The 26968-nt window shown below is 36.2% G+C and overlaps 1 long non-coding RNA gene across 2 annotated transcripts; it reads left to right on the top strand.

The window, feature by feature from the left end:
• Positions 1-1555: 1555 nt before the first annotated feature.
• LOC114689762 lies at positions 1556-25331 on the top strand. Of its 2 annotated transcripts, none has more exons than XR_003733979.1 (4): positions 1556-1732; positions 18370-18443; positions 18737-18934; positions 25169-25331. It is a non-coding gene; the product is annotated as an uncharacterized LOC114689762 (long non-coding RNA). The 2 variants fall into 2 exon arrangements; XR_005091326.1 differs by lacking the exon at positions 1556-1732 and adding an exon at positions 15349-16294.
• The last annotated feature ends 1637 nt before the right edge of the window (positions 25332-26968 follow it).

Below are 26968 nucleotides of genomic sequence, written 5' to 3'. Positions count from 1 at the left end.
AAGAGTTTTTTTGTATATATTCTTCAAATATGGCACTATGTAACATGAAGATATTTTTATTCAGTATATATTACATATTGAGCATGTTCTTCTCACACTTTATACCCATCTGTGGTGATATATTGTGTACTCTAAATGTAGTGATATATTGTATACCCTAGTAAATTTATCTGGGGATCAGAGGACAGAGCCAGCCACTAGATTAGACATAGAGGCCAGACAGTGGTGGCACATACCCTTAATCCTATAACTTGGGAGACAGAGATCATCTGGATCTCCGTGAGTTCAAGGTCACACTGAGAACAGAGTCAGACTGTGGTGGCACATGCCTTTAATCCCAGTACTTGAGATCTCATGCCTTTGCTTGGAAAGCACAGACGCCTTTAATCCCAGAAAGTGACATTGCTAGGTGGAGAAAGGTATATAAGGCATTAGGAGATAAGAACTAGGAGTAGTTCAATTGAGACCCTCATAGGTAAGGACTCAGAGGCTTTCAGTCTAATGATTTGTGGAAACAGGATTATCTGAGGAGTTGGTGAGGTGAGGTTGGCTGTAGCATTGTGCAGACTGGGACAAATGATACAGCTAACTCTCCCAGGGCTTGACAATTAACTCAAATTTTTTCTTTGCAGGATCCCCTAAAGATGCCTTCACCCCTAGACAGCAGGAAGTAATTTTAAGAACACAATGCCCACATTCCCAAGAGGTGAGGTAGGTGGTTTTTGGTCTTTCAATGGGTTATGGATAATTGTCATTGTTTAGAATGGTTGGTTACAAGTTTTTAATTGATAGTGGTCAGGAAAAAAAAAAAAAGCTAAACAAGGAGATTAGATTCAAGGTACTTTTTAAAAAAGAAAAAAGAAAAAAGAGGAAATAGATAAGAGGTAGATTATTGAATCTACTCTTTGAAAAAGGAGATACAGAAATAAAAGAATAAAGGGTAAATTATTGAATCTACTATGAAAAGAAAAAAAAAGAGAACATGGATATGATAAAATAAAAAGGTAGATTATTTAATCTACTCTGAAAAACGAGATATAGAAATAATAGGATAAAAGGGTAGATTATTGAATCTACTCTAAAAAAGAGGATATAGACATGATAAGATAAAATAGTAGATTATTAAATATACTTTTAAAAAGCAACTACTAGTTTTAAATATTTTATTTTGGATTGGATTTTTTGTATATTGTATGTTGATACAACATTTTGTATGTTGATACAAATTAGAAATTGATTTTGTTAGAAAATATTATACATATATTTCTAATCTTGTTCAAGGTATTTTACGTATACAGCTCATTTAACAATGTAATGCAAATTGCTAGTCCTTGAAAGTTATTACCAACTAATGAGGATAAAAGAAATGCATTAGCCATTACAATCAAACTTGTAGTCATATTAGGTATGTTTTCAAGGTCAAACAGAAATATATTTTAGATAGGTCATCTTCAAACACTTCAGAGATCTATAGTATATGGCATTTAAGATGTTATAATAACATAGTTTTTTTTCTTTTCTTATGAAATTAGGCATATCTGCTCCTGGAAGCATCAATCTACTTCAGAGAAGATGATGGGTATTGAAGAAACTCCATATGGAGTTTATTTTCTTTGTGGAAAAAGTAAGTCACTGGACAAGAAAGTGCCCTTACATCGACTGCTGACAGTGTGTTGTCCAAACGGACAAGCAGGACACAAAAGAAAGGACTGTTGAACCTTGCCAAGATAAGGTAGGAAGGCCCTGTAAGACAATCGTGCTTCACAAATGAGTCTGTCAGATATGCTAGACCTGTAGGCCACAGATGGATGTCCCAACATTGCAGAGGAACCTTAGTTGACTGTCCAGGCAGCCAGCTGTTTCTGTCATTTCTCATATTATTTTGGAAATTGCTTGTTTGCACTTCCTCCTTACTCAGTTAATATTTCCTTCTCGGGTCTCTGAGGGAGTTGAAGATTAGATATTTATAGTTATGATTTTTCTTGTTAACAAATTCATAATAGAAACTCACTAAAGAAGTGTAAAGTGTATAAGTGTGAAAGACATTTAACGATAGTTTTCAGTTTGTAATACAAGTTAGGATAGAAAGTTAATTAGGTACAACATTTTGGACTCACCAAAATAGGATAAATAATGGAAGTTTTTTGTCTGAATCTGTCAAGTGTTAGTAGACTAGTCATTGTTAATTTAACTCTTGATTGTATGTGTCTTATATAATTATTGTACTTATTGTATATAGTTTTTCTTATATTAGTTACAACCTTCTTTTATTATTTTAGACAAAAAGGGGAAATGTGGTATATTGTGTACCCTAAATGTGGTGATATATTGTGTACCCTAATACATTTATCTGAGGATCAGAGGACAGAGCCAGCCACTAAATTAGACATAGAAGCCAGACAGTTGTGGCAAACACCCTTAATCCTATCAATTGGGAAGCAGAGATCCATCTGGATCTCTGTGAGTTCAAGGTCACACTGAGAACAGAGTGAGGCAGTGGTGGCATATGCCTTTAACTCCAGCACTTGAGATCTCATGCCTTTGCTTGGAAAGCACAGATGCCTTTAATCCCAGAAAGTGACATGGCTTAGTGGAGAAAGGTATATATAGTATGAGGAGACAGGAACTAAGAGCAGTTAGTCACAACTGAGACCCTCATAGGTGAGGACTCAGAGGCTTTCAGTCTAAGGATTTATGGAAACAGGATCATCTGAGGAGTTGGTAGGGTGAGATTGGCTGTGGCTTGTTCTGTTTCTCTGATCTTTCAGTTTTTCACCCCAATATCTGGCTCTGTTTTTTTTTTTTTTTTTTTTTTTTTTAAACTAATAAGAGTTTTTAAGATTCATGTTATACCCACCCCTTTCTCCCTCCTCTCCTATTAGTCCTCTTTGTTTTCATGGCCTCTTCACTTGTATTTCATGTCAAATAAACATATAGAATTTTATTTATCTACACACCATATTTTATGTATGTATAAAAACCATAAAGAAAGGAGATATAGGCATGTGTTTTCTGAGGCAATCTGCCTTTATATTAACATGGTCTTTCCCTGTGTGTCTATCTCTTATTGCATCATCCCCCTCACTCCAGGCCAGTTTTATTCAGAAAGACACAGCTACATTGGGTTAAGGACTACCTTATTGGAGCTCACAATATTTTCCCAAATAACATCACCTGATAGACAATGAGAGTTCATCGTCTTTTTGGAGTACTCAATTTGACCCATAACATTGGTCATGATCAAGTAATTTTAAAATGTGTATGTAGACTTCCTTTGTCCCCACCAAACCTTGACCCCTAGGCCTAGGCTACAGAAAATGGGGGAAATAGCATATTGATTTGAAGATATATCATGGTATTGAGTGCTGATTTAGGATGGTCCTTTCTGACCCTCACAACCACAGACAAATAATTTGTATGATTATAATTATACTTCTTTTTACTTGGGAAGCTGACACATACATTTCAAGGTGTTTAGAAAGCTAATAAGAAAACTGAATAATGATTTTAAGACTATATTTATATCTATTTCAGTCTACATTTTATTGGGCCTTAAAAAGCCTAGATAATATTTAACAATTTATTAAAATGTTAAGTGTTTTTAAAAAATACTTATTACAATATAAGTATTTTATTAAACATAATATAATCTATAACATCATGTTCCTGAGAGGGAGACATGTAGATGCCACCTATACCTAGTTGAATGTTTTTATTTCCTACTTCCTAATCAAGCTGTTGCATGCAGTCATCAACTTTCTGTCAACCTTGTGCTCACATGCCACTCACTCCTTCCACCCCATCTGGTTGAAATTAAAATATTGACAGAAATAATTTTTTCATGGGAAGTGGAAAAGCTAATAAGGGTGTTGGAACTAGATTGGTTTATGCATGCATTGCCCCTGACAGTACTCTGACAATTTTTAGTTTGCTCTCTCAAGTCATGTAGCAATACATTGAAACAAAATAAAAGGGACTGAGCCAAGTACAAGCTTAAATTCTGCTTTTAAAAATAGTCCCCCAAAATCATCCTAGACAAAAGGAGTCTACATAGTGCCACTTCCCATGTTTTTTGGTGACTCTGACTAGAAGATGGTGCTAAGAGCAGACTTTTGTTGACTTTCACACATACATACTTACAGCAACAGCATTAAAATGTAAGAAAGATCACAATAAAAGAGTGGAGAGAAAAGCTCAAAATACATTGACTTATCCCAATTGCAAATTTCTTTTGATTTTTATACTGAAACCATCATATCCCTTACCAAAAAGATTCAGTGTCTATTAGTTCTGATTCTGAAATTCTTTTTCAGTTTGGCACAGAATATTCATCCACAGGAAATATTCTAAGCTTAAGTTTTAGATCTCCCTGGGCTACTCATTATTCTACTGGAAGACATTTGAAACCCTTTCGAGCTAATAACTATCATTACATGATTTAGATCTATTTCCCCCAAACAAAAGCAGTGCTGCTAGAGGTTAAAAGACTCATATACACTGATTACTCGCTTCACATTAAAAGCTGAACTTATATTAAAAAAAAAAATTTCAGGGAGTGGATTAGATTATGGCAGGAGTTATATTGCCGAGGAGAAAGATGGTTATTAAGAATAAACAGTGAGTGACTAGTTAAGAGAAGCTGTTTTAGTCGGGGTAACCACAAGTAAAACAGAAACACGAAAAACAGTGGGGTTTTTTTGTTGTTGTTTTTCTGGTTCTGTGTTTCTGAGGTCTACAAAGCATGCTTTATATCTCCTGATGTTGGTTCTGCCAAAATGAATCTTGTTTGTGTTTCTTTTTCTACCTATGTGTATTGTTTTCTCAATACCCACATCTCTACATTTCCCTTTCCCTTAAGACTTCATGATCATATTCATCCCACTATCTGAGATTCAGTCATTTTTGCTGTGTAAGTCTTTACATGTCTCCTCCAGTCTTCACCGCATTACATCCCAGTAAGCGATCCATGAGTACTCCTGAGTGTTCCCAGAGCTGGAAAACATAGTCCTTAGAAGGAGGAAGAGTAGTGACTGTGTCTTAGTAGTACTTTTGTTACTTGCATCAAGATCATGAGAGTTGTACTGCAGAGATGACTAAGTGATTAAAAGCAATTGCTGTTCTTCAGGAGGACTGGAGTTCATTTTGCAGGATCCACACCTGTAACTCCAGCTCCAGGGCATCTGGCATGTATTCTGAACTCTCTCGTACTCCTATATGTATATTCATATGATATACACTCAATTTTTAAGAGTCAATAAGCCCTTTTTACAGTTTAATTCACTTTTGTGGACATGATGCACAGGGCTAGCTATAGGAGCATACTACAGGCATTTTGGCAGAATTCACACAACGGTTTGCTTTTCACTCTCTACTTGTCTACTCTGTTAAACTAAACATCGCTACTCCCAAAATTGCATAGGGTTTTCCTTAATGCATTTCATGCCTTTCTTCATCTCTTGTTCTTAGCTGTGTGTCAATTTACATTACAACTTTGTTTTAGAGATACAATCTTTCTCCTCTGCCTGAGCATTTTAGGACAACTTACACTTATAGTTCTTGATTTATTGCTATGTTGATTCTGGTCTGGCTGGCTGCATCTTTGCTTCTAAGGATAAACTAGTGTATATATATATATATATATATATACATACATATATATATATATATACATACACACACATATACACACACACACACACACATATATATATATATATAATTTCACTGAATTTTAAAAGAAAGCTAACACAAATACATTTAACATTCCTGCATTTGTTATAGTTCTTAAGTTATCATATTAATTCATTAGCCTTATGATCATTTGCTGTACAGATTGTGCTGGACTCACTATTGTTGATTTAAAGGTGAGAAAGGAGAACTCAAAAATAAGTAAACACCACAGGAGACATGCTGCAGTGATTAGATATGCATAGCTCAGTGTGACAGGATGCTAGCAGAGGCAGGAAAAGTGTGATAGAAATGGGGTGAAAGATAACTGTGTTTGAGTATGGCTCAATTTTTAAATGATTATGAAATATTTTCATAAAATATTTCTTAATCATATTATTATCTCTCCCACAACTCTTCTCAAATTCTCCCCACATCCTATCACCAAAACTTCATGTAATTTTCTCTCTCAAAAAATTCTAGGGAAAATAATAAAAAGTAAAAACAAAAATGAAAATCAAAGCATAGAATCAAAAAGAACAGAAAGAAGCGATGAAGGAGGAGGAAGATGAAGAAGGAGGAGGAGAAGGAGGAGGAAGAGAGGGGAAGAGGAGGAAGAGAAGAGGAGGAGGAGGAGGAGGAGGAGGAGGAGGAGGAGGAAGAAGAAGAAGAAGAAGAAGAAGAAGAAGAAGAAGAAGAAGAAGAAGAAGAAGAAGAAGAAGAAGAAGAAGGAGAAGAAGAAGAAAAGAAGGAAGAGGAGGAGGAGAAGGAGGAGGAGATGAAGAAGAAGAAGAAGAAGAAGAAGAAGAGGAGGAGGAGGAGGAGGAGGAGGAGGAGGAGGAGGAGGAGGAGGAGAAGAAGAAGAAGAAGAAGAAGAAGAAGAAGAAGAAGAAGAAGAAGAAGAAGAAGAAGAAGAAGAAGAAGAAGAAGAAGAAGAAAACAACAAAGACAAACTGACAAAAAATGACAAAACAAATTAAAAGATGGGTTTGGCAAGCTGGCTCTAGACCAAGTGAAGAGAAGGCATATTACAAAACACGGAGTTGTACAAAGTCGGGGCTTATGAGTAAAATAAATGAAAGTGAGATTACATCAGACAGTCAGACTGCTTATCCAGAAAGAACGCTTCAGAGGTTCTGCACTTCCCAGTCCAGGAAAAAGTTCATGTACCAATTACTTTAGTTCAAATATCACCTCATTGCGCATGCCATTTTGAAGAATGAGAGGAGACCTAGTAATTGCCTCCACAAGCAGAGCAGACAATCATGTACCCTTTGTATGCCAGATCTCCTTTCCTCTTGTTGACAGGAACTTAACATTGTATGGTAGGACTTATGGGCTATATGATAAGGTGGACTTGGCATGCATGACAGTAGAATATTACACTGAAGGTTTTTACTCCCGAGCAGAGTTGTGCAAACAATAAGGATTAACATTGAGATGTGACAGAAGTGTGCTTTGCCCTACTAGAAAAATGTAAAGACCCAGAAACCAGGCAAATTTACCCAAAGTCAAACAACTTATTAATACTGGAACTGCAGTTTTTGGTCTGCAGAAAAGTACTTCTTCAGTTAGGTCACATGTCGGTCTTATCAAATAACAGTGATGCTGACATATGAGAGGAATGCCAGAGAATCTCAACACATGATAGAGAGGATAGAGTCTCTGAGAAGTACTGAAGATAATAAATGTCTAATTGCTTTTACTGTTTACCCACCCTCTGATTAGGCTTATCTTCAATTTGTACTGTTTCTGGATTCCCAATAAGGAAAACACTGAACAACCCAAAAGAACAAACTATTATGTGTGCTTGTCTAGATACCATGTGCAGTGCCCACTAGTGCCCATTCACTGGAAACCATTTGGTAATCTCTGTGAAATCAGGTTTAAGGCAAAATGAAATAGGGGAATGGGGACAGGGGGAATGCCCTGTGAGGGGTTACTGAAGAGACTGTGGGGTGCAGCCTTCTAGAATGATGTGGGTAGGATTCAAGGACGCTAAGGAAATATGAGGAATTACCTTGGATAGGGAAGCAGTAGGAGAGATAGTAACAACCCAAGTTCTACAAAAAGAAGAAAAAAAGAACAGGTATAGAACTCTGGAGGAAATTCTTGCAGATTTAAGAGAGCACTCAGGCAGAAACCATGATTGTTTTCTTGCTGAAGTATAAGAACACAGCTCTTGCTGACAGACAGGTGCCACACACCCCCAATCCAATCGCTTTCTACATTCAGCTAGCTTAGTGCCTCAGTTTTGCAAAACTCCACAGAATATGAGAGAATAAGATCATGTAAACCAGCCTCCAAAAGCACAGATTGTCTCTGGAAAGGTGAGAAGAGAGTATGCAGCATGAAGTGAATACAAATTCATTTCGCATGCCCTGGCCCAGATCTCTCAGGTTCTCCCATCACACTCTTTCTTGGATGCACAACTCTACAAACTGCTCTGATTTCAAAAAGTTTACCCAACACTACTGGGAGAATTATGTAAATATGAATAGTTTGGCTGAGCAATGACTAAGGAGAGAAAGAAACATGACCTCCATCTGCAATCAGGGGTGGGAATGGAAATGATTTCCTTTGGGAGCTCAGCTGGGCTTACTGTTAAATCATTTGTATACTGTTAAATGAGTTGCGTGCTGGTGGGGCAAAGAGGTCCTGGAACCCTGTTTGCTGGCTTTCTCCCTACCTCCATCATTGCCTACAAGAATCTGAAAGGTTGAAGAGACCGCAAAGAAGGCTCGGATTCAAGGTGATAGAACCAGGTGTAGGAAGGGAAAGCCAGAACAAAGATACTGGAAGCTAAAAAAACATGAAAGTGTTCACGGTAGAAGTTAATCTTTTATTAAAATATTCTAAAGGAATAAAATATGGGGAGAGCTCTTCTTTTGCATATTTAATCTCAGTGTGAACAGCACTCTAAGAACTTGCCATTGAATATAATTTTGTGGAGAAAAATACTGTACAGTTTGTTCCATATTTGCATATGAAACAAGTACACTTAGCAAGATTAACAAGCATTATTAAGACTTACAGTTAGGGTTTGACTAATTGATATTTACTTTTACTGTCTGAAATACAATTTTTGATACTAAACATTTTAACTCTCTGAAGAGGAAAATTCTTTATTTCCCTTTAGGTAAAATGCTGAATATGTAATTTTCTGAAAAACCTAACTTAATAAACATTTTATGAAAAGGAGTTCTAGTGTGAGTCTTGCTTGGAATGAATAAACCTAGAGTGTATATAAGGCTTCCTATTAAAATTTTAATGATTATAATCATATATTGGACATTTTAAAATAAATATTTTTTCCAGGTTTAGGATTTTCCAGACTGATCTGATACCGTCTTGTGTATAAATATATGTACTATTTTCATCTTTTTTTTCATAATGCCCTGTGTAGCACAAATTCTAATTGATCTTAATAATAAAATCCCAGAGTCAGAAATAGGGGTAAATGCTGAAATATCATGGCGACAAAGGAGAAAATCACAGCCACTGTTTACCTTGCCAACTCCTTTCAGCATAAAAAGGGGGCGAGCTCCTGTCTCCACCTGCCTTATATTCCTCTCTCTTCCCAGCCATATCACTTCCTGTTTTCTCCTCCCAAGTGTTGGGATTAAAGGTGTGTACCACCATTGCCTGACCTCAATGATTAACTAGTGGCTAGCTCTACCCTCTGTCTCCAGGAAAGCTTTATTCGTTAGACCACAAAATATCACTACATTTCCCCATTTTTTGTCAAAAATAAAAAAGAAAGTTATAACTAATATAGTAAAAACTATATACAACAACAATATACAATATATATCATCAACAAATACATCAACAATGTCTAGTCCATAAACATTTGACAAATTCAGAGAAAATACTCCATTATCTAGTCTATTTTGGTGAGTCCAAAAGGTTGTACTAATTCTATTCTAACATGCATTACCAAAACTATCTTTTAATGTCTCTCAACCATATATGCCTTACACCTCTTCAGTGAATTTCTTTTCTGAATATGGTAACCAGGAAAACTATAACTATAAAGTCTTTAACTCCATCAGAGACTTGAGAAGAAAATAATATTACCTGAGTAAGCAGGAAGTGAAGGTAAGTGACTTCCAAAAAAACGTGAGAACTAACAAAAAACAGCTAGCTGCTTAGACAGTCACCCAAGGTTTTTCTGCAATGCTGGGGCATCCATATTCAGCCTACAGCCTAGTATATTTGACAGACTTTTCTGTGAAAGAGATATTCTGAAGGACTGTCCTACCTTATCTTGGCAAAGTTCAGCATCCACTTTCTTTTCTGTCCTACATGTTCAATTTGGACAGCATACTGTCAGCAACCAAGGCAAGGGTGTTTTCTTGCCCAGTGGCTAACTTTTGCCACAAAGAAAGTAAACTTCATGTGGGGTTTCTTCTTCTCTGTAGTAGATTGGTGCTGCCAGGAGCAGATATGTCCCATTGTCATTAAAAAAAAGTATGTTATTAAAACATCTTAAATGCCATTTTCTGTAGCTCTCTGAAGTTTTTGAAGACCACATGTCTACCTAAAATATATCCCTGTTGGACCTTGAAAACCTACTTAACATGATGACAAGTTTAATTGTAATAGGTAACTAACTACTAACCTGCATTTCTTTATTATCCTAAGTAGTTTGTAATAATAGCTTTCAAGGGCTAAAAATTTGCATTAGATTTCTAAATTATATATAGGTACAATACCTTGTATAGGTACAATACCTTGAACATAAGTAAAAATGCATGTCCAATATATTCCAACAAAAATAGTCTTAAATGTATCAATATATAAAAATCCATATCAATGTAACATATTTAAAACTAGTAGTTTCTTTTTTTATTTAAAAGTAGATTCTGTAATCTATCTCTTTATCCTATTTCTATATCCCCCATGTTTCTTTCCAGAGCAGATTCAATAGTCTACCCTTATATCTTATCATATCTATATCCCCCCTTTCTTTTCAAAACAATAACCCTAAATCTAAACTCCTTTGTTCAGCTTTTTTCCTGACTATTACCAATAATAACTTGTAACCAACTACCATAAGTGATGACAAATATTATAACCCATGGAATGACCCAAAGCCTCCCTTTTGGGATCATGGGCATCGTGTTATTTAATTAACTTCCTCCTGTCTGGGGGCAATGACATCTTTATGGTACCCTGAAAAGAAAAATTTAGGTTGTCAAGTTCTGGGAAAGGTAGCTATATCATTTGTTTTCCAGCCTCTGTATAATGGGAAAGTGCAGGGCTTGTCTCAAGTCCTGGCTAGAGTAATCTGTGAGGCTGGATCATTTTAGCTAGCTACCTTGAAATTGTCCTGAGCAGTTTGTAGTTTTAAGCCGATCTTTGGGTGGTGTTTGTCAGCTTAGTGGTGTTATCATAGTCCATGTGGTGTTATTGTTGTGGGGCCCCATCATCCTTTTGGAGACTTCAAAGGTTGGTTGTGGTCATGGTTCATTGCAGAAAACTTAAAACGTTTTAAATGTCATAATGCAGCAGATCACAAAGAGGTTAAAGGATCAATATTTGTTATGTATATTCAGAGTACAAAAATCTTAATTCTTAGTTACCTGATAGACACTCAAACTAGTTCTACCCTCTGATCTCCAGGCAAGCTTTATTTGTTAGAGCACAAACAAAATATCACCACAGCCCAGTGTTATCACTTGACCATAAATTATAGTATAATTTGATTATGCCGTGTTGTAGCATCTGAATAATAATATTATTGATTTTACTGTCACATGTTATCCTAAGGACTTTCATGTGTTAGTCCATTTAAATATCTTTAAAGCATTGTAAGATTCCTGTTTGTAAATGAGGAAACTGAGATATAAGGGGCTGTAAAACCTGCTTAGGAAGTAGAGGAGTCCTGATTTAGATCTGAAACACTGAATCACAGTCTGCTGTTTTTGTTTGTTGTTTGTTTTGTGTGTGTGCTTCTTTAACCATGGTATGGCATCTTTAAGACTGAAAAGACATTCTGAAAACTAGCAGGTGGATTGACGATTGAGAACTCTGGTGTGTAGAAACTACCATGATAAAAATCTATGTTTTAACATTACTGTGTTGTTTTATGAGGCAGGTACAGGTAAATATGGTTGAAGATTTTAGTTTACTTAATATGTACCCAGCGTCTAAGGCGGTTATGAGTATAAGGAACATAATCATTATTATTACATAACAACTGTTTTCAAAGTCTCTTTAAAAGTATTTGTCCAAATGATGATTTCTGTGGATACTCAGTTTGTGAATGTGCCAAGAAATTTAAAGTTAATCTGGAGAGACAAAGTAATTTCTGGGGGAAATGTGGCTGGAAAGTCTGAAAAGAACAGTCTCCACCGTTCTCATCTCCTTCTTCCCTTCCTTACCCCTACTACCTTCTCCACACTTTCCCTCTTCACTCCACACCTCCTTCATTACTGCCTTCCACTCTTCCTCCCTCTCCCCTTCCCTCTTCCTTCTTCTCTGCTTTCCCTCCTCTCCCTTTCTCACTCCTTTCCCCTTCCTTCCTTTCTTCTCCTCTATATCCATCCCTCTCTCTCCCTCCTCATGGTCTTAGAATTATAAAGTATAATCTTCATAATTATAAAGGATGTAATTATAAAATATATAATTATACTTTATAATCATAACCCAGAACAATGTCCAGTAAGCTCTGGAAGTTGAGATCCTCTTGCCTCATCCTCCTGATGCTAGTAAGATAACTGACATGCTCTACCACATATGGTTTACCCATCTTTGTTTTCTATATTATAATTGGCCATCAGGAACTTTACAAATCAGAGTGGGTTACTTGCTATAAGAAGCACCTGCAAAAATGTAGGTATCCTAACATGCCAAAAGCTTGTCATCTCTCCTTCCTCAACTTACAGTGCAGTATAGGTTACAGAAGTTCCTAGCTTTATCAAGTTATTTAGAGAGCCAGGAAGATAGAAGCAACATCATTTTCAAGGAATGGAATTGATATTTAACCAGCAAATCAGAAAGGAGGCATGAAGCCCATCCTTTCTTCTTAACTGCTTTACCTAGGAAGCAACAAATCAACTCAACTTACACTTCACAGACCAGAAGGAGTCAAATGGATCTCTCCTGACTCAAGGGGCTAGGATGCCATGTTTTTTTTTTTTGTTTTTTGTGTTTTTTTTTTTTTTTTTTTTTTTTGAAACATGGAAAGAAGGAACATGAGGATGAACATCTCTGTCACCAGGCTGACATTAGGGACCCAAGTTTCCTTTGAGTTGTGTCTCATTCTAGGTATTCTCATGCAAAGATGAGCCAAACGTGGTTGTTTCTTTCAGTGAGATTTCAGTATTTAGTCAAAGACCTAAATATGAACAATAGTAATCATTTAACTTACCAGCAGTTTAGAGGAGTTTACTGGTGAGGCATCTGCTGACATCATGGTAACTAACTTGGTTAAGCAATGAGATGCTTGGTGTCACTTTCTCTATGTCATAAGTGAAGAGAGTAAAGCAGGAGGTATGGGGAGGTCACAAGACTGAGACACGGATCCAAGACTTGAACTCAGGTCGCCCCACTTCAGACTCCATGTCCTTTACAGTAGTTTTCCAAAGGATTTCAGCCATGCTACATGGGTGACATTCAGGGCTTGGTCATGTGGTAAAGCTACTCAGTCATAGATCTGTGGTCTTGACTGAAGAGTATGGCTTGAGTGCCCTATAAATGACAGGTATTTTTTTTTCATAATATTAGTAGGTTTTCAGGAAAAGATAATACTTCACAAAGAGGACTTTGGAAGAGATAAGCCATTTGACAAGGGATTGGGCATGGGATTAATTTGCATGGAGCCTTTCAGCTAGAGGGCTGTTTCCTTTTCCCTTCTGATAGGCCTCTGTCCCCAGTCCTCTAGCCTCAACTTCAGTCACTATGTCCTTTCCTTTCCTTTCCTCAAGTCAGTCTAGATCTGAAGAAGCTTCATAAATCTCTAGAAATAGCTTCCAATTCAAACAGGAATCAGTGGACTTGGAGTCTTCTGTCCCTTGCTCCAGCTCTTCTTTGATCCAGGAGAAGACTCTTAGCCTCTCCCTTATCTTTTGGGAGAACCAGCATGAAGCATGTGATTTCTATAGTCTGTACTAATGTTAGGGTTCTTCAGAACGTCTAGAGCTCTTTGGATCTTTATCCTTAGTGATTTTTTCAATGTTTCACTTGCTGTCTTATTTTTGGGCAACCTCATGCTGTGTGCCAGATTAGTTTCAAGATATAAATGTTTATCTTTCGTTCTCTATATGTAGGTGTTATTTCTCTGTCTGAGTTTCAATATTTTGATATAAACTGATCCTGTTATACCATTAACCTTCTCTTTACACATTTCATTGACTTTCTGTTTTGCTAACTGGGAGAATTTTTTTTCACAGTTACAATTTGGCAAGGGGATCATGGAAAATTTTAGGGTATGAAAACCTCCATAGGAAACTTGAGTGGGAGTGTGTTTTCCCAAAGTTAATAGAAGCAATTTAAAAACCAGACTGACAACAATGTTAAGAAATGACACATTTTATTGAAGAAAGTTTCTATGGTTATTTCAGTGGGAAATGAAAATTACAAATATAATGATTTAGACCTTGGGTGTAAAAAGCAAATGCTTTTCATCTAATTTCTGTACTTAAGAAACACAGCTATTTCATCTATTAAATTAAGCTAGAGCATGCTACCGTCAACCTACACACACAAAAGGAAGCCTATGAAACTTCAGTCATTTTGATCTCAGCATGGCAATACCCCCCATGTACTTTTATAATTCTCAATTAAAGTGAGTAATTTAGTGAAAGAACAAGTCCCATGAGGGACAATGCTAAGAAGGAATCATAATACCACTGAAATGTTTTGTGTGGTAATCATTGCTGATATATCAAGTACACCTGTGATCATCATACTGTTTGAATTTAGGAGCAGAAGAATTTCAAAAGACAGACTATTGTACTGCCAAATGTGTTTTTTTCTCTTCATTTTTAATTTTTTTATAATATTATCAGAAAAAATGCAATGCCAGACCTATTGGACCTATGAGTTTTTATCTTTTAATTCCATACATCCTATTTGCATTCCTACTATTTTCCTATCATTTCTTTATGATTTGCCACAAATGTCTTGTATATTCATCAGAATAATTCTGAATAATTTAAGTACATAAAGTAACATGGCTAACATCATAAAGATTGTAAATGATGAGGATGTGAACTGAACTTTTAAAAAAAGTCATTTTTTGATATGAATAGACATATTTTTATATGTTTTAATGTCACACAACTAAATATATTTAAGGGCAGAGGATCCAGTAAAAGTTACAGAGGGGATTACATGTAGCTATGAGTATGCAGAACAGTTGGTATGGCCTGCCTTTTCCTTTGGGATCACTGAAGGGAAGTGGGCTTTCTCTCTACCCTTCCCAGGAAGCCAGCTTCCCTTGCTTCCAGGTGTTGTGGATCTGAGTCAATGACAGTTAAAATCCCCAAATGCTTCTTAGAAGGTCCACTTATTACTTCCTTGATCATTACAGTGTGTTGCAAGTTGTTTTTCAGACTTTGTCTTCAAATAGAATAATACAGCTAAACTTAGACCTGAGAAATTTAACTGGAAAATACACTTTTATTTTAAAAATACAATTTTATCAAAAAACAAACAAACAAACAAAAAACCTGACAGAGTAACAAACCCAGCCAAGGACATAAAGAATGAGTCAGGTTGGGTTTCTGCATGTTCCATACCTGTCATCTTTTGTGAACCAGTTGAAGGTTGGCTTCTCAAGGCACTCATTCTTGGTGGTTAAATTATAAAAGAATATCTTCTTTTTGCCTCTAGTTAGGGCCTAAGGGTTCCTGAGGGGAGTGTGAGCTAGATTTTTGCTCTATACATTCATTCTGGATGGAAAATCTTTCTACAAAAATACTCAACCCTATTTTGAGACCCTGATTTTGTAGGATCAGTGAAGGGCATGATTGTCTGGTTCAAGGAAGGAGAACAGGTGTGTGTTTATAGAACAGATCAGTTTGTTTCAGATTGGTATTTTTCTTTGGAAGTTTCAGTGAACCAGAAGTCCCAGCACCTTCATGCTCCTGGACGTTCATTGAGGCTCCACTACATGAAGGAACATTACTGATAGAAACAGTCTAATTAGAAAATATAAGATCTGGTCCAGACAGAATGGCATTTATTTAATGATGCTCTGAGGGAGACGTGGGCAAGTACATGAAGCCTAGGAAGAGATCTAGATGAGTAACTAAGAAATTATTCATAAGAGAAATCAATTGTTGTAGGATTTTTTACTTATCAACATGGACCTTGATAACTGATAGCAAACCTCTCAAAACTGTTTTTGGACAAAGCATAATAAGGTCACAATAAATGACTCCAAGTTTCACATTTGGTACTAGGCTTGGATAACTCTTTAACTCGTTAATAATAGTTTATATTTATCTATTCTTATTTATTACTGAATCAACTTAGAGTTCCCTATTTCTGATTTACATTGACTAGATTTGCATCTGTTGCTGTCCGTTTCCTGGTTTAAAAAACTCAGAAATGGTCGTGATGAGGACCAAGGTAGAAATTGTGAAGCAAACTGCACACACACTGCAGAGAATGGGTCACTGATTCTCCACTTTTCCCCTTTAATTCTGGATTCATATTCCTTGGGCCTTGTTCTCCAAACAGTCCAACAAATCCCCGCCGTGGTTATTTCTGGTAACCAGCGAGCTTATGAAAACTTCATGCTGTTTACGATGCTGAGAGAGATAACTAGAGCCCAAATCTTTCTGTTATTGGCTTTAAACTACTTGACATTTGGAGAGACTTTTCCATAACACTCTCCTTCAAAGCTCAGAAATGAAACAATTAAGCTGTTGGTTTGTGTACAACTTCAAGAAATTAATTTCAGTTAAAAAATCAAATAAATATAAAAGGCAGCTGCTTGGAGTTTTCAGTCATTGACTGGGTGGTTATGTATAGAAATATGTGGGTGGAAAGTGAAGGAAGGAATAGATTACACAGGCTAGGACAAAGAATAAGAACATTAAAATTTTTCCATTCATTATTCTCTGGCATCAATACTGTATGCAGATGAAAAGGCCAAAATAAGCATGAATTTTGTTTTAATTAACTCCCTAAGACTTGTCTACCATTTAGGTGACCCCTCCCACCTTCATCTCTTATTTTGTTCCTTTTAGGGCCATAAATATTATTAATCCACAGAGATTTCTTTCTGCTCCCTTTAGTTAATTAAAGACACTCTAGAATTTATCTTTTGCTACCACCAGGAGGGCACAAAAAGTGAAATATTATAATGCTAGATAGTTCATTCATTAGCATAAAATAATCAATGGGATTGTATACCCTATTTTCAATTGCACCTGCCTGATTTTTTTCTTCGAGGACCGATATAGCCAACCAAAGAAACTCGAGAGTGTAAGAAGGGATGATGGAAGAGTATAAACTTAGGGAGTCAGGCCAAAATGAATACGCAGATCAGCATTTCCAGAGACAGTTTAACTTGACTCCAACACTGAAACAAGCTGTAATCATTCCTGCCTGGATATTGCAGTGTCCCCTCATCTGTTTCAAACTGTGCTGCTCAGCAGGAAGAAGGGGGCAGGAGAGCAGCTGTCAAGAAAGGAGAAAAAAGCTCAAAAGTGGTGTCCTTATATTTTACTTATTTTATATTAATGGTTTTATTACAAAAAGAAACTATGATGTAAACTTCATGTATCATTCACTTACAAGATTTTATACCAAACCAAGCAGAACCCAAGACTAGACAGCTTCACTATTTATATTCCTCCAAGGAAGTCTCATCCTGCCCTCTTTTTCCACCCTCAGTGTTTTTCTTCCTTCAGGGAGAGATTCTATATCAGTGTTTCATTTCTCCTCTGGGTGGACTTAAAGGCCAGACACATTGATTATTAATCATTATATTGGGGTTTCTCTCCTGCTTGACCAATGACACAATCTGCCAAGCGTGATAGGTGTACTGTAACTGACATCTGTACTGAAAAAAAATCACATTATGGAATATATATCTGCACTAATAAAAAAAGCCATTTTTCAAACTCTCCTTTTGTAAGTCTTTCTAAAGAGACCACTGTGCCACAAATGCATAGGCGCAGAGCCATAAATCCAGAGATGGATCTGAAAGCCCAATTTGGAACATTCTTTACTTAGACTCTGGAGACACTGAAGGCTTAACCAGAGTCACTTAACTGTTTTCTCTGGATTGTGCCGCCTAGGAATACCAGGGAGAAGACTTGAAACATGAGATTTCCTGACCCTGCTGACTGGTCATCATCTTTTCCTTCATTTCACTTGGGTGTACACTTTGATTTTTTAGACTCAAAAAATTATTAATTAATATCTCACATTTTCTGGATTTATGGTGTCATGCTATATCTCAGGTGTGGTGGTGAACATCTCCTAACTTTTTTCCCCTGCAATATAGATTGAATTCCCAGGAGAGCAGAGAAGTGGGAATGCATTATGATGATTATGAGCCTGGATTTTCGTCAGGCTGACAAGTCTGAATTCTGGCCCTCTGAGCCTAAATGTGTTACATTGGGTACATTATTTGACCTATTAGAACTTCAATTTGGAAACTATGAGCTGAGGATACTAACACTACAAAACTACCTCTTAGGACCTATTCACTGTTCTCACCCTTTCTTACAACAGGTCTTTCATAAATGGAGTTATTGTTACCCTTCTTATGGCAGTGATCAATGGAAGAGACTTCGGAGAGTGAACAGGTCCTGTATGTGCTTTCTAAAAATAATTACACAAAACAGCAGATATAAACCAGTAATTTTGGGAGTTCATTGAGGATGATAGTTAGACTGATTGTTATAGATGGTTGATAATTTAAGAATTAATATTAGGTGTTGAATTAGACATTTATAAGCAATGTTGAAAATAACATAGAGATCACAGTAAGCACATGTATTATGTATAGTATATGAAACGTGCCCACAGTAGGTACATGTATTATGTATAGAGTATGAAATGTGCCCTCATCGTAATGTGTTGAATGCTTCATCCACAGCTGGTGGCACTATATTGCAGTGTTTAAAACTTTGGGAGGAACTGAGTGGAAGAAGTGAGTCACCAGAGGTGTGTCTCTGAAGGTTATACCTGATTCAAATCCCCTTCCTCACTGGTTGCTTTCTGACTGACAAAGTGGGGGAAGGACCTCTGTCCTAGCTCTTGGGGCAAGGGACCAAGGTCTGAACCTTCAGAAATTGTGAGTCTGAATAAATCCTTTCTCCTTTCAATTATTTCTCTCATGGACTTTTGACACAATTACACAAAAGCCCAACACAAAAATGAGGGTGTGTTAGTTCTGGCTTGTTTTCTTTTATCAACCTCTTTCCAGGACTAAGATTATTGCTTTAATGTTGTATACTTGTGTATATGCTTACATACATATGTACACACGTCCCTCCTTGAGTTCTGCAATTTCTGACTGTAAAGGACAATATGGATTTATGCCTGGTGACCCTGAGCAAGTTTTCTTTCTTTGCTGGAAAATTATGGGGACCAACAACTTGATTTATTCTGTTAGTTTTGAACTGTGCTTCCAGGAAGTAAATTGGCTCATGGTAATCACAGTGCTCATTTCTATTAAATGATCATCAATCGAGTTATTTGCCCTTTTGCATATAATTTATTATGGCTTGCTTTTCTCTTTCAATTAAAATATGGAGCTATGTAATTTCCCTTGTTTTAAATGGGTAAATATGAGGGAATTATAATTCTAAAATTATTGTGTTAAGAATTTAACAATTTAAATAATACTTGTATTTCTTTATACTTTATTAATGCTACATATTAAGAAAAATTTATGTTATTGAAAACAATTATTTCCTTATGCAAAATCTACCTCAGAAAGAAGGAAAGCTGTAACATGAGAAAACACATTTTGCCTAATGATTTTCTTTCAGAAAAAATATTGCTATCATGATCCTTTTTAATTAAATAAGAATTTAGCACATTTGCATGCATGTTCTTAATGTCAGACTCTTTGGTTATCACACTTACACCTCTGTTATTAATGCTAGCCATGGTTTGCAGATGAGGAAAAGCTAGTTATCAATGAATAATTCAGATTCCATAACTGTCAGACCTCATTATTTTAAATAAGGCCTAGTAGTTCCACTTGTAACCAGCTAATTGCCTCGTTTAAACTTAAACTCTTAGACTATTTCACATAATTCTCAATTTCTAAAAACTTTAAATATATTTAAGATTGCTGTAATACATAGAACAATTTGCTTTAAATCAATCCAGAAGAATAAAAGTCGCTCTGCTTATGATCTGTCTTCAAATAAGAATTGAAATTTAATTTAATTCACAGTCATGCAATGCTTATTAAATGCAGAATGACAAAATGTTTTTAATTTATGAAAAAAATAAAAGAGAAGCTTGAATAATCCATTTTAAAAATTGATTTCTTTCATTTAAATATATTAATGAATTGGGTTTCCAAAAGCAGAGTGAATGTGATGGGCAGGGACAGCAGAGTTTCATGTTTCTGTTTCCTAAAGTCCAGGCAATGTTTAAGAGCAAAGCTACTGTAAATTTACTGATGGTGTGAAAATATCCACAAAATAAATTTTGTGGCCATAAGAGTGCTCTGCTCAGATCTTTCTTTGGGAGCTGCCCCTGTAAGAGACATAGCTGAGACATAGTTCCCACGACCAGACATTCAGGCCTGCCACAGTCCTCGGAGGCTACTCCTGACACACAGGACTCCTGAGATGCAGGTCCAGTGTGCAAAACTTTAGCATCTTTTTCCTGCAGAGAGGTGCTTTGTCTGCCCAACCAGCCTTCCTTTTCTGAGTCTTCCTTGGTGTCAGCTCCGCAGTATGGCTTGACGGTTGCCATCGCCACAGCCTGTTTTGTCTCTGCTTTATTATTTATATGTGCATTTTTCTCAGTACATTTCTCACGCATCTAATTCTGTCATTTTATTTTTCATAAGGGGTCTGGATCATTCCTGCAAAGCGATTAAATTTTTCTAGTCTAATTAAATAATCCTATTCACAAATCCCAGCTCTTTGTTTGGCTCAGGTCCTCTTCAGATATAGTAAGCTTTGAAAGGATATGTCTTCCAATAATAAATATGCCCTTCATGTAATAGCTGAGACCAGTTGTAAATTCATATTTCATGGCTGGATTCAGACTACAAATACTACTGTTTGTGGTCCTTCTTCAGTTCATACATACATACATACATACATACATGCATACATACATACATACATACATACATACATACGTATTTTCCTGTTTCCCAAGTTTTCTGCAGGCTCTCCCAACATGAACAGTAACAGCTGAGCATGGATATAGCTTTGTTTTTACTACTAGGACTCACACCCAGGGCCTCAGGCATGCTACTCGGGTGCTCCACCACTGAGCGATAGTCCTGCCATTTCGTGTTTATTTTATCTCAAATTCTGATTCGACTATCCTTTTAGAAAGGTCACTGACCTTTGAAAACATAGTCTGTTTCACTTCTATAAAACATTTGCCTTTTATATAGCATTTGCCTTCCTTTCAAATATTTTGATTTAAAGTAACCTGGTTTCTTAACATCTAAAGTGGATATGATATAACTGAGGTAAATATTTGCACAATTAAAAAGTATAGACGGGTGAGAGAAATGACTCAGTGGTATAGAGCACAGACTGTTCTTAAAGAGGACCCAGGTTCAATTCCCAGCTCATAATAATCTCTAACTCCAGTTCCAGAGGTCTGATATCCTCTTCTGGCCTCTGTGGGCACCAGAAATCACAAACATCTGTGCAAGCAAAACTCTGTGCATGTAAATTACTGTTTTGGTACAGACATTCACTCCCTCTGGCTCCTAACAAGCTTTTAGCTCTTTCTTCCATGATAATCCATGAGTTTCAGGGAGCAGAGGGTGTGATATTGATATCCCTTTTAGGAATGAGCACTCAGCCTCTCATTATTGTTAGGTGCCCAGACATGTGTAAGATCAAATAAACCAAATTACCATCCTGTATGGTAGAAGGAATCAGAAAAGAATTGCCTATCACCAGAAACTATCAGCAGTTGTTGGTTACTGGGAGAGAAAGAGCCACTTTTCTTCAAGGATATGGTCCCTAAAGGCTATGAACACTGCACTAGAGTTTCGAACACCCATGCACATATAGGTAGAACTAAATGAACTCAGTGTTACTAATTTAAAAGAGAGCATGTGAAAGAAAAGTTAAGAGGAGAAATGGGTGGCAGATTGAATAAAAAATATTACATGTATGCATCAGTATTAAATATTTAATAAAAATTGAAAAAGAACTATGCCATTTTATTCTATTTTTCCAACAATTTATAAAGAAAACAAATAATTCTTTTGGAAACCACCTTTTGTAGGTTTACACATGTCTTAGGTCCATTAACATGTGCATCCTTCATCCTTTGAAGTTTCTTGTGCAACTTGAAAGGTGGGGAATGGGAAGGTGTGGGAAATTAAACAGGGACTTGGAAATAAATTTTAAAAATTCAGCTACATTTAAAAGATACTTTAAAGTTTTAATACTAAGAAATCAGAAGCATTGTACTGTCTTATTTTTGAATTAGACATTGCGGTCTCACCTGTTTTCATAGTTCAGCCTTAGGACCATTTTCACTCCAACTCTGAGGTTTTACATTAGTCACAGATGGTGTCTGCATCTCTGTTTCTTCAGTCAGGGACCAGGAATTCAGATGGGGGACAGGCTAGAGGCATACAAATCCCAAAGCTACTTATGCCCCCTGGACCTCGGGTTTTAGTAACTTTAGTTCTTGCTTACTTTCTTTAAAGGAAGTGAGACATCCCCTTTGTATTTAGAAAGAGTTGTACTTTGTTTACTATTTTTATATAAATCCATATTAGCTGGAAACAGGTAGCACACTGATTGCCCAGATTAATCATTTTGGGGGAAGAAGTGACAAATCAATTTGTTTCCTTTTTCTTCTTAGTCATACAATATATGTATATATACACACACATAAACATTCGTGTGTGTGTGTGTGTGTGTGTGTGTGTGTGTGTGTGTGTAGACCAAATCAACATTGTTAGTTCTTTCCTAAATTTTGAGAGAATGGAACTGATTGCTTTAAAACAAAAAACTTCAGCAGTATTTACCCTTTCTTACTCACAAGTGCCTGTCCCTTTCACTGCTCTTCTGAATAGGCTACCATGGAAAAAATTAAGTAAGTGTATTTTCATCAATTCGTATAAACCAGCAGGTTACCCCAGCCCCAGAAAACAGCAAAGATGAGACACAGACACACACAATTAATGTCAGTTACACAGCATGTGATTTCCTTCTGTTACGATAAGAATGCTTAGGCACTGAAGGGTTTACCATCTGTAAAGCACATGTCAGTTTAATTGTCTCAGATCCAACTCTGTTTGTAAACATTGTGGCCTAAGGGAAACTCACCCCAGCCTTGGAAGTCACACACATGACTGCACTCAGGTACTGCGATGAACGAACACATTGCTTGTCTATCTTCAATCTGAGGCACCAGCTTAACTCCTTTTCTGACCTGGGACTTTAATCAAGATAACCATTACGTTAACTGCCTGGATTCTATCAAAAAGTTCTTGATCATGAACTTCTGCATTTGGCACATTTGGATTATCACATAAACAAAACCTAACATTTGTAGGAGTTATCCTCAGAGTTCATTTCCTCTCCATGGTTGTTTAGAAGTTTGTTGTAAAATTAGCAAGTTCTTATTTCAAGCATCAATGCAATTAATTTTGTTGTAATATAATGAAGATAAAATGTTTCCATTTCCCCCTTCTGCTTTGTTTCTAAATATTCCATTAAGTTTGATTTTTAAATTCATATTGTAGCTCAATTGGTAGAAATGGGAGATTTAGATTTGTAGCTTTAAGAAGGGAAGAAATGGAATCATTAAGCAAGTATCATTAAGTAAGCAACATTTTGGGTTGTATGATACATTTTTGAGTATTGTTAAGGATAGAGGAGATGATAACCTAGGACAGGTTTAAGAGGATTAAATGGTCTCTGGACACATAAATCAGATTCAAGTCACAGATTTCTTTGAAGTCATTGGAGCCTGGTTGCAATGAGAATCCAGATGAGTAACTTGTTTTCTGCTACATGGAAAAATTGGAACACTCACAGACACAAAAACAGAGGATTTTATAGAATGACTTGTTAGGGTCACTACTGGCACCTGTTCTGGCAAGGACAAATCCTTTTCTATTTTAATAGTGTGACTATTGGAAAGTTCCAAGAAGAAAGTAACTATAGTTTCCTAAAGATTGAGTCAGGCTGTAAGGTGTACTGTGTAATTCTAACATATGGTACAGACGGACTGCAAGCTGCACCTGAAAAAGTTGACTGTTTCTAGCATTTGGTGTTTATATTGTGATTTTAAAATAGCTATCCCATAGCCAGAGGGGGTGTGTGTGTGTGTGTGTGTGTGTGTGTGTGTGTGTGTGTGTGTTTTATTTTTGGAGACACACAATAAAAGGAGACGACTTGGCTTTAGAAAATGTAAGAATCTCCCCATGCTACAGTTGTTAGTTCTGACACTTAAAGCTTCCTCAGTCAATGTGAGGACCAGAGGTCTTATGGGAAGATATCATACTCTAAAATTGAGGCTCTCTACTTTAACTTCAATAGAATTATGCTTATTTTATCTCTAAAACTTAGCATCAATAACATTGAATTCAAAAGGCCATGTTAGTAGCAGGTGACTGCAACAGGGGAAATCTTTGACAGTCAGACACACCCAATATTTCTGAATTTTATTGTTTTGATATTATAGGCTCTGTATAAAATCCTGAAAAAAAATGCCCACTGTCCATTGGAAACAGATTTTAAATCTTTTACACTGAAATTAATATAATAAAATAATCAGTAAGCAATTATGCATACCCACAAGCAAATCTCAAAACCCAAGACCTGACATTGAGTAATGGTATATTTCACAGGAAGGCACACACTGCATCCAAACACAGCTGTCCATTGCACAGTGCAGCCTATCCACACACATGGTCCCTTGAAGCAGCTATCTAAATTTATCAGCTCTTTTGTATTATTGTATCATTGAACAATAAGTGTTTTATCCCAAGGAATTTATGAATAATGAATTTGTTTGACACTGACATTCCAATAGGTTTCTAGTGCCTGTATTCCCTCTAAATTTAAGCATTTCCTTTCATTCTGTAGTTGATTATTCAACCACATGAATAGCTTCATTTCATTGTGTCCATGAGGTCATATAAAGCACTTTTGTAAAGATCTCAGGTGAGCCTACTTCTAGTTGTTGCATAGACTGAGAGTCTTAAGTTTGGGTTAATACTATTTTTTTTTTCATCTAAAGTTTTTTCAAACAATATATTTTGATCACATTTCTAAATGTGATAAATTTCAACTTATAAAATCAGTTAAAGAGAATGATATGTGCCTCTACCTGTGTTTCTCCACAGGATTACAACCCATGACTCATCTTGCTTCAAGAGCTCATACTTGCTACCCTGGTATCATCACTGTATTATTTTCAAACAAATCCTGAACATTTTAGCATCTGTGCATTGGTTGGTATACAAATTTTCTTTATGTTTCATACATTTTTTAAACTTTTTTGTTCAATCTGAGTCAAATAAAGTTCCAAATATTGTATTTGGTTCACACATTGTTTTAAAAAATATTTATTCAAATAAATTCTTTTTATTATGTTGAATTCACTTTGTCACAGACACTGGCCTGGAACACAGGATCCTTACACTTTCAGGTATTTGGATGTTGTGATTATAGGGATGCACTGCCATGCATAGATCACAGATTTCTTAAAAAACTTCAGAGTAATAGCTCCTAGTCTTCTTTTTAATTGCAATTTATTTAAGGAAAAAATAAGATTTTGCAGCATATGGAATTTTGCTGATTGGATCTTACTAGCATTGTTTAATATGAATCTTTTCCCTAATTTGAATTGTCTTTGGTCTGATCTTCTTCAAGGAGGCTAAGAACATTATGCAGTGTGTTGTTCTATTGCATTATTCCAGGGAGACCATTTATCTGATTCTTTTTCCTGTCTTTCTGTGATAGTGAGATTGCTCTGGGCTTTGATATTATTCTGATCTATCTGGTGTAAATGTTCCTGGTCAGCTTTTTAATCAATAGTTTTTGTAGTGATTGTTGATTGTTGCCTAGTTGCAATAGTTCATTAAGAGATTGTACTTACTTTTGTTCTTCAGAATTTTTTAACAAGAGAAAAGCTGTATTTCAGCACATGAAATTTGCTAATTGAAGAAACCCAGGTGCTTTGGGTAGGAGATGACATTTTGTAACATTTACCTTCTTGAAATAAAGAAAAATAAACTGGCCGGGCGGTGGTGGCGCACGCCTTTAATCCCAGCACTTGGGAGGCAGAGCCAGGTGGATCTCTGTGAGTTCGAGGCCAGCCTGGACTACCAAGTGAGTTTCAGGAGAGGCGCAAAGCTACACAGAGAAACCCTGTCTCGAAAAACCAAAAAAAAAAAAAAAAAAAGAAAAATAAACTGTTTTGTGGTTATTACAATTTTAATAGTCAGTAATGTTAAAACTATTTTTTCATGTAACTGACCATTGAGTTGATAAAATGTAATTAAAAATTTATAAAATTTCTATGACATGGCTCTTGCTACCATGTAGGCAATGGTTTACTTTTGTAACTTCTATTGTAAGACTTGATCCATTAAAAGATTGGTGTAGTCAGCATATTTTACCATCTGTCATGTTTCCTTCCCACAGCAGTTCTAACCCAGAAATAAGAATAACTTTTTTGTGTGTTATGCTGATGTGGAATTTAGGCTTCAGAAAGCAGAGAATACCATCCATTATTTGTTGGGTTGATGGCAGACCTGTTACCTGGTTATCAGTTTGTGACTCTAAGTTTCATGTTCTCTTTTGTCTTGCAATTCTTCAGCTATCTTTATGAAAATTGGTAAGCAAAATGGCCAAGTGTAACATACTAATAATACGTCAGGTTTATTACCAAAATACAATGAGTGGTTGTTGATGTAAGTAATTACTTTCATTTTAAGGGATCTGACATGGATAAGGACACTTCTGAAACTTTTCAAATCTTTTTCCTACATAAATGCTCTTTTGGTATTGCTTTGGATGGGTCCAGTTAGGTAGCTACTGTGTCTAGTGAAGGTTATAGCTTCTCCTCCATCACCACAGTGAACCAGGTTTCACTTGAAGTGCAGCAAGGAAGATGTGAATCTCAGGATCTAACATAAGGC

Source organism: Peromyscus leucopus, chromosome 4, assembly GCF_004664715.2.
Source record: "Peromyscus leucopus breed LL Stock chromosome 4, UCI_PerLeu_2.1, whole genome shotgun sequence".
Classification (NCBI taxonomy): domain Eukaryota; kingdom Metazoa; phylum Chordata; class Mammalia; order Rodentia; family Cricetidae; genus Peromyscus; species Peromyscus leucopus.
Note: the sequence above shows the minus strand (reverse complement) of the source record. Positions and strands in the feature narration are given on the sequence as shown.